This window comes from Panthera pardus, unplaced genomic scaffold, assembly GCF_024362965.1.
Source record: "Panthera pardus isolate Hobbes unplaced genomic scaffold, ASM2436296v1 HiC_scaffold_20, whole genome shotgun sequence".
Taxonomy (NCBI): domain Eukaryota; kingdom Metazoa; phylum Chordata; class Mammalia; order Carnivora; family Felidae; genus Panthera; species Panthera pardus.
In genome coordinates, this window is record NW_026526766.1 from 30958078 (window position 1) to 30965413 (window position 7336).

The window sequence follows — 7336 nt, forward strand, 5'->3', positions numbered from 1 at the left end:
TACTAGATTTTGTTCTTCGGCTTTTTTATTTTGTCTCTATCTAGCACAAGAGGATATACAAGCAGCAAGGATAATTTAAAATGAGAATGGTGACAATGGTGAAAAATAGTCTTGGTTCAACTCTAGTGCCTACTTTGTCTCTAATTAAAGCTATTAACTGAAAACGTTCGTACAACAGTTCTCCTCTGATAATTTCAAGTGTGTTTGTGTTCCAGAGTTTTTTGTAGAGCTCTTTGAAATTCCCATGGCTTACCTACTGAATCTTCTTTGGAATCTTCAAATTCCCCAAATCTTTAGAGACTTGGTGGTCACTCACTGGCCAGAGGCATTGTAAAAGGATTCTGGAGATTTCAACTTTTCAGCAAAAGCCCTCCCAAATCTTTAGTCTGATTCTGGGATCCCCAAGGAGACTGGGAACCTTTCTCCAGATCTTTCCTGTGAAAGGACCATATGCTCCCTCACACAAATAGCTACTGTGAAGCTCAGTGGTGAGTTTCAATGAGTTTATTCCACTATCTGTGACCCAGGTAGGCTTGGACTTATAGGTATGTTTGTGTTATGTTTCATATTCAGATGCACAGTTCCAACAGTATACTTTATAAATTGTACTCTTTGTCTTCCTTGTAATCTGTCAAGCACCAAGTATAGTGTCATCTCTGTGTGGATGCTCTACAAATGCTAATTGGTAGTGATCAGGATAATGATGTTGACAAATGACTCCATGAAACTGATGAATCATTTGGTGGAAGAGGCCTGGCACAGCAGTTATGTAATGTTGCTTCACCGAACAGGTAATGTTTCATACCTCAGAGCAACACAAAACATTTTGCCTGCCAGTGTTACTATTTCTAGTCAGAGCCAAAAAGGCATCTTGGGAGAGAGAAGAACTTTTGAATGACATTGACTCTGTAAGCAAACCTTAAAGAGATACTGCTGTTTCCTTTGGTGCAGGGTCGACCAAAACCTGGCTCCCGCATGAGTTGGCAATCAAACAAAAAGATGAAGCAAGAAGTTTGAATCAGCTAATAAAAATAAATAAACTAATTCATATGAGTATTAGCACTTCAGTCTCTAGTCTACCATTCATTCCATCCAGTGTATTTTAAAAAAAGTTTTTAATGTTTATTTATTTGTGTGAGAGAGAGACAGACAGAGCATGAGTCAGGGAGGGACAGAGAGAGAGAGGGAGATACAGAACCCGAAGCAGGCTCCAGGCTCTGAGCTGTCAGCACAGAGCCCGATGTGGACCTCAAACTCACAGACCTTGAGATCATGACCTGAGCTTAAGTTGAAAGCTTAACCAACTGAGCCACCTAGGCGCCCCAAGAATTCTTTTAATTGGAATGTATCTATAAAAACATAGATAAATACTAAAGAAGCAAATTCCTAATACTTGCTTCCTGGCAAATTCATAATTAGTTTCAGTTAATCTTTTATGCGTGTAGGTGAGGCCAAAAAAAAAAGTACTCATATGTTTTCTAAAAAATTAAGTTTTTTCTTAATTTTTGAACAAAAATTAAGTCATAACCTTAACTTAAAATGTAAAACAAAAAGTGTAGTTAAATATTAGAATTTTGAACATAAGGGATTTTTTTTTTTTTTTCTACAGAAGCCAAAATCTAGTACTTAGATGTATTTCTTTGGACAATCAGGCTCATCATTTTAGATCAGGGGTTGCAAATTCCTGGCCGAATCTGGCTCATAGACAGGTGTTATTCAGTTTGAATAATCATTAACACTTTACAAATGTGAAAACGTCACCACTCTCCAGTTATCAAAACCCTCACCAAACTCTACTGATTCCCCTTCAGCATTTATTTGCATTTTCCTGCAGGGTCCTCCAAAACATTTCAATTTGCAGCTATCTTAGATGACATTGATGTCTCCTTGCTTTTGCTACTCTGATGAAAACATTCTGAGTCAAGGAATTAGAGGGTAAACCCTGTTCCCACCATGGATTCCACATCATGGCCTGTCTTGTTCTGAGTATGAGCAAAAGGAGACAAAAATAGCAGAGGATGATTACCCTCTCATAATCAAAGAAGGGCAAATTGAAATAAACTATCTTTCTATTTTTAACCTTTCGGTTTTGCAAAAGTAAAAAGACTGATGATATTTAGGGTTGGGGAGAGTGTGGAGAAATGGAAATTTGCTGGTAATTGATGCAATTTTTCACCAAAAAAATGGAAATGTTTATAATTTTAAAAATGTACATACTATTTGCCTTAGCAAATCCACTTTTATCCTACAAAATAGTCACATAAATATGGAGATTACATATTTAACATTTTCAAAGACTTTAATTGTAGCACAGTTTGTAATAGCAAAAAAGCACCCCCCCCCAAAAAACGAAAACAACAAAACACAAAAAACCTGCAAATAAACTAAATGTTCATCAGTAGGGAAGTATTTAATTATGGTTACATATGATGGTTTATTTAAAAATTTTTTTAAAGGTTTTATTTATTTATCTTGAGAGAGAGAGAGTGGGGGAGAAGAGAGAGAGAGAGAGAGAGAGAGAGAGAGAGAATCCCAAGCAGGCTCCACGTTGTCAGTGCAGTGGGGCTTGAACTCATGTACCATGAGATTATGACTTGAGCCGAAGTCAGACGCTTAACTGACTGAGCCACCCAGGTGCCCCTACAAATGATGGTTTAAAAGAAGGAACGGGGGATGCCCGGGTGGCTCAGTTAAGTATCTGACTTTTGCTCAGATCACGATCTCACAGTTTGTGAGTTTGAGCCTCACATTGGACTCTGTGCTGACAGCTCAGAGCCTGGAGCCTGCTTCAGATTCTGTATCTCCCTCTTTCTCTGTCCCTCCCCACTCCTGCTCTGTCTCTCTCTCTCTCTCTCTCTCTCAAAAATAAATAATAAACTTTAAAAAAATAAATAAAAGAAAGAACTATATCTGTGTGTAATAGAAATGTATCAAGGATATTATATAACTCTAAGTGCAAAAAACAAACTTTAGAACACTTCACAATATGATTCTATTAAAAAAACAAAATAAGATAACTGTGTGTGTGTGTGTGTGTGTGTGTCTGTGTGTGTGTGTGTGTGTACTTTGACATGTAGATGTAGGTATATGCATAAAATCTGGAACAGTGGTACTCAACCTGAAGAGATTTGCCCTGCCCTCCCAGGGGACATTTGACAATGTCTGCAAATGTTTTTGAATTTCATGACTGAGGAAGGGTGCTGCTGGCATCTAGTAGGTAGAGGCCAGGATGCTACTAAACACCTTACAGTGCATAGGGCGGTTCCTACAACAAAGAATTAACTGACTCAAAAAGTGAATAGTGAGGTTGAGAAACTCTGGTCCATGAAAATAGGTAGCAAACTATCTCTAGTAATGATAGGAGGATTAGGAGATTCTTTTTATATTATTTTGTATTTTGACGTATTATATATTTTTTTCAATGTATTCCTTTGAAATTAAAACAAATGAGAAATGCAGGGCCTTAGCTGGGACAGAATTACAGTTATAGGAAGGCCTTACACATTTTCATTCACAAAGATGGGCGGTCCACATCCAACAGTTGGGGAAATAAGCAATAATTAAAAAATTAAGGCAAAATAGTTATTTTAGGCAAAGAAGTATTTATCAGTAGATAATGAGTTTGCCCTCTCAGTACCGATTTTGTTCCATTTAGATAGATAGTTTCACACTTAGACAGCCAGTGCTTCCTTCCCCAGGATTACCTCTATAAAGCTCTCAGGTGCTATCTGTGCACATGCCCTCTCCTACACTGCACAGGACTGAGAAATTTCACACCCCCATTTGGCAGGGAGCTAAGGGCAGCCTCAGGTCAACAGTCACCAGGAACAGAAGCCCCAAGTCCCCTCAGCCCTTGTGGAACTGAGATTCTGCCAACAACCATGTGAGCATGAAAGCGAATTCTTTCCTGGCCAAGCCTGTCAGACAACAGAATTACAGCCTTAGGGGGGACCCTGGAGCAGAGGAACTGCTTAGCTGTGTCTAGACTCCTTCCGGGAAAAACTGTGAGATAAGGAATGTGTGTTGTTTTGAGCCGCTAGGTTTGTGGTAATTTGTTATGTAGCAATAGGTAACTACTAAAGTCATGAAGTTTTACAACTTTTGACAGTGAGTCAGAGCCAAAGCAGTGACCAGTCACTGAATTTTCTTTCAACAGAGAGGGCACTGTACTGTCATTCCACTAGCCCAAGAGAATGCTGGACAAAATTCATGGGTTAAATGGAACCACAGGAAACAAAATCACCTCCATTACAGGTTAGGGCATTTAAGATGTATGTGTGTGATTGATATAAGCACTACCCTCAAGTGCATTTTCCCTCTAAAATCTTTTAATCTGGTTTGTAGTTGTTACCACAGACTATCACAGAGAACCCGGGACTGACTTATGGCCCACCCGGCTCCCTGTGGTGTCTAAAAGTTTCCAGGGGAACAGTGCCCTATAGAGAGGGAGCTTTTCTTACCTTTATGGAAAAGAAGTTTCCAGAGAACTATATCTGTTGAAAGTATTTTGAGGTGAATCATGTCAGCCTGTTGACAGAAATACATAAAGCCTAATGTTTCAAGATTTCAGGAATGAGTATCATCAGGTAAAGAGTACTCTAAAAAAACTGATGTTCCCATGGCATGAGGACCTCCTGCACAGTTGTCACCTGCGAGAGTATCTTTTTTTAGCCCTAACTTTACCCTCTTCTTTTATATGAGCTATGATGTTATGTCAAACTCCTTTAAAGAAGACAGATCATTACTCTGATTTTTAATAACACTAATAAAATAGGTAACAGTGAGAATTCTTACTTTCTGATCACTTACTCTATGTCAGGCATTGTTTTCAGTGATTGGTGTAGATGACCTCAGAACATATTCCTTAAAAGAATGTGGTTAATAGTAATCATTACCATTTCACAGAGGAAGAAACTGAGTTTTTTGGATGAAACATGACTTGCCCAAGATCAAGTAGCCATCTGGAAGGGGGCAGGGAATAATAACCAAGCAATTTGGTTAGTTCATTGGTTAGTTCAGAATTGAATATCTCCCCACAAAATGACTCGCCTATATCATTTTTTAAATCAGTCAATGTATAATTTACATACCATAATGTATATAATTTTCCATATACTTGGATGAGTTTTGAAAATTTATACAGCTGTGTAATCACCACCACGATCTATATTTAGACCTTTCCATCATCCTAAAATGTCCCCTGTTTCCCTACCTAGTCAATTCCCACCTCTACCCCCAGGCAACTGCTAATCTGTTTTCTATCCTTCTAGATTAGATTCATCTTTACTAGAATTTTTGTATAATCAGACTTATAGAGTTGTACTCACTTGTGTCTGGCCTTTTTCACTCAACATAATCTTTTAAGATTTATCAATACCGTTATGTGTATTAGTAGCTCCTTTTCATTGCTACATGCTACTCCTTTATATGGTTGTATATTTTATTCACTTAGGAGGCCAGCATTATCCTAATAACAAACCCAGACAAAGATATTTCAAGAAAATAAAACTAAAATCACCAAATCATTAAATCATCAATTCATTAATTCACCAAAATTCCTTGCGAATATATACAGGAATCCTCAGTGAGATATTAGTAAGTGGAATCCAGAAATACATAAAAAGGACAATATACGCTGATCACACTTTATTTTTTAGAGCAGTTTTAGGTTTACCACAAAGTTGAGCAGAAGTTATAGAGAGTTCCCATATAACCCCACCCCCACACATGTAAGCCTTCCCCGCTATCAACATCCTGCACCAGTGTGGTACTTTTGTTACAATCCATGGCCCTACATTGATACATCATTATCAGCCAAAGTCCATAGTTTACCTTAAGGTTCATTCTTGGTGTTGTATATTCTATGGGTTTTGAAAAAAAGGTAATGACATGTATTTACCATTGTAGTATCATACAGAATAGTTTCACTGACTTAAAATTCCTCTGTGCTCTATTTATTCATCCCTCTCTTCCTCCAACCCCCTGGCAACCACTGATCTTTTTTACTGTCTCCATAGTTTTGTCTTTTCCAGAATGTCACATAGTTGAGATCATACACTTCCAGAGCCTTTTTAGATTTTTTTTTTTTCACTTAGTAATAGGAATTTAAGATTCCTCCATGTCTTTCCATGGCTTGATAGCTCATTTATTTTTAGTGCTGAATAATATTCCATTGTCTAGATGTACCACAACTTATTCATTTGCCTACTAAATAACATCTTGGTTGCTTCCAAGTTTTGGCATTATGAATAAAACTGCCATAAGTGTCCATGTGCAGGTTTTTGTGTGGACATAAGTTTTCAAATTATTGTGTAAATGCCAAACAACTCAATTGCCAGATTCTATGGTAAGAATATATTTAGTTTTGTCAAAAACTGCCAAATTGTCTTTCAAAGTGTCTGTACCAGTTTGTATTCCTACCAGTGTAACTGAGCCAACATGAGTTCGCTCCTTGGTGAGTCAGAAACTGCACTAGGCTGAGTTGTTACACAAAGAAAACTTAATTTGCAGCAAATAAGGAGATCACAGGAATGGCTTCCAAAGCCATAACGGCTCAAGCAAGGATGGATACGTTCTTTTTATTCAGGGATGGGATGAATATGTAGATAGAGAAGTCTTGTTGTGTGTAGAGGTGGGCATAAGGTTGTGCATGCATTTTAAGGAAACATTCCTATACACACATTGTATGTTATGTATATGAGGCTTGTGCTCCTCCTTAGGTGGAGATTTTAGTATTATAAGGAAGTAAAAGTAGTTGTCACTCATTCTAGAAGTCACTCCATCATCCATCTGTGCAGATGTGAGTCAGGGGTTAAGCTCAAACTGGTCTCGGTGGTCTGGTCTGGCTGGAGGTCTTGTCAGAGCAGTGGCTATCGCTGGAGGGGTGGTTTCACTTTGCATCTGCCTGAGTTGAGAGATAAACTGGAAAGAGCTTAGGGAAAAATGTGGAACAAGGGTGGGTGAGTACAAGCAGGTGGGCAATAAAGGTCAGATCTTGGGTTCTAGCTGGTGACATCACAATGAATGAGAGTTCCTATTGCTCCGCATCTTCACTAGTTTTTGATGGTGTCAATATTATGAATTTTGGCCATTCTAATGGATGTACAGTGGTATCTCATTGTTGCTTTAATTGCGTTTCCGTGACATATGATGTAGAGTGTCTTTTGATATGCTTACTTGCCATCTGTATATCTTCTTTGTTGAGGTCTCTGTTAAGGTCTTAGTGGCCCATTTTTTTTTTTTTAATGTTTATTTATTTTTGACAGAGAGAGAGAGAGAGAGCGAGTGAGCAGGGGAGGGGCGGAGAGAGAGGGAAACAGAATCCGAGGCAGGCTCC

The 7336-nt window shown here is 38.3% G+C and overlaps 1 long non-coding RNA gene across 1 annotated transcript; it reads left to right on the forward strand.

Moving 5' to 3' along the window:
• The first annotated feature begins 467 nt into the window (after positions 1 to 467).
• Positions 468 to 1062, forward strand: LOC109260772 (uncharacterized). Its single transcript, XR_008424190.1, has 2 exons — positions 468 to 791; positions 952 to 1062. It is a non-coding gene; the product is annotated as an uncharacterized LOC109260772 (long non-coding RNA).
• Positions 1063 to 7336: the final 6274 nt, after the last annotated feature.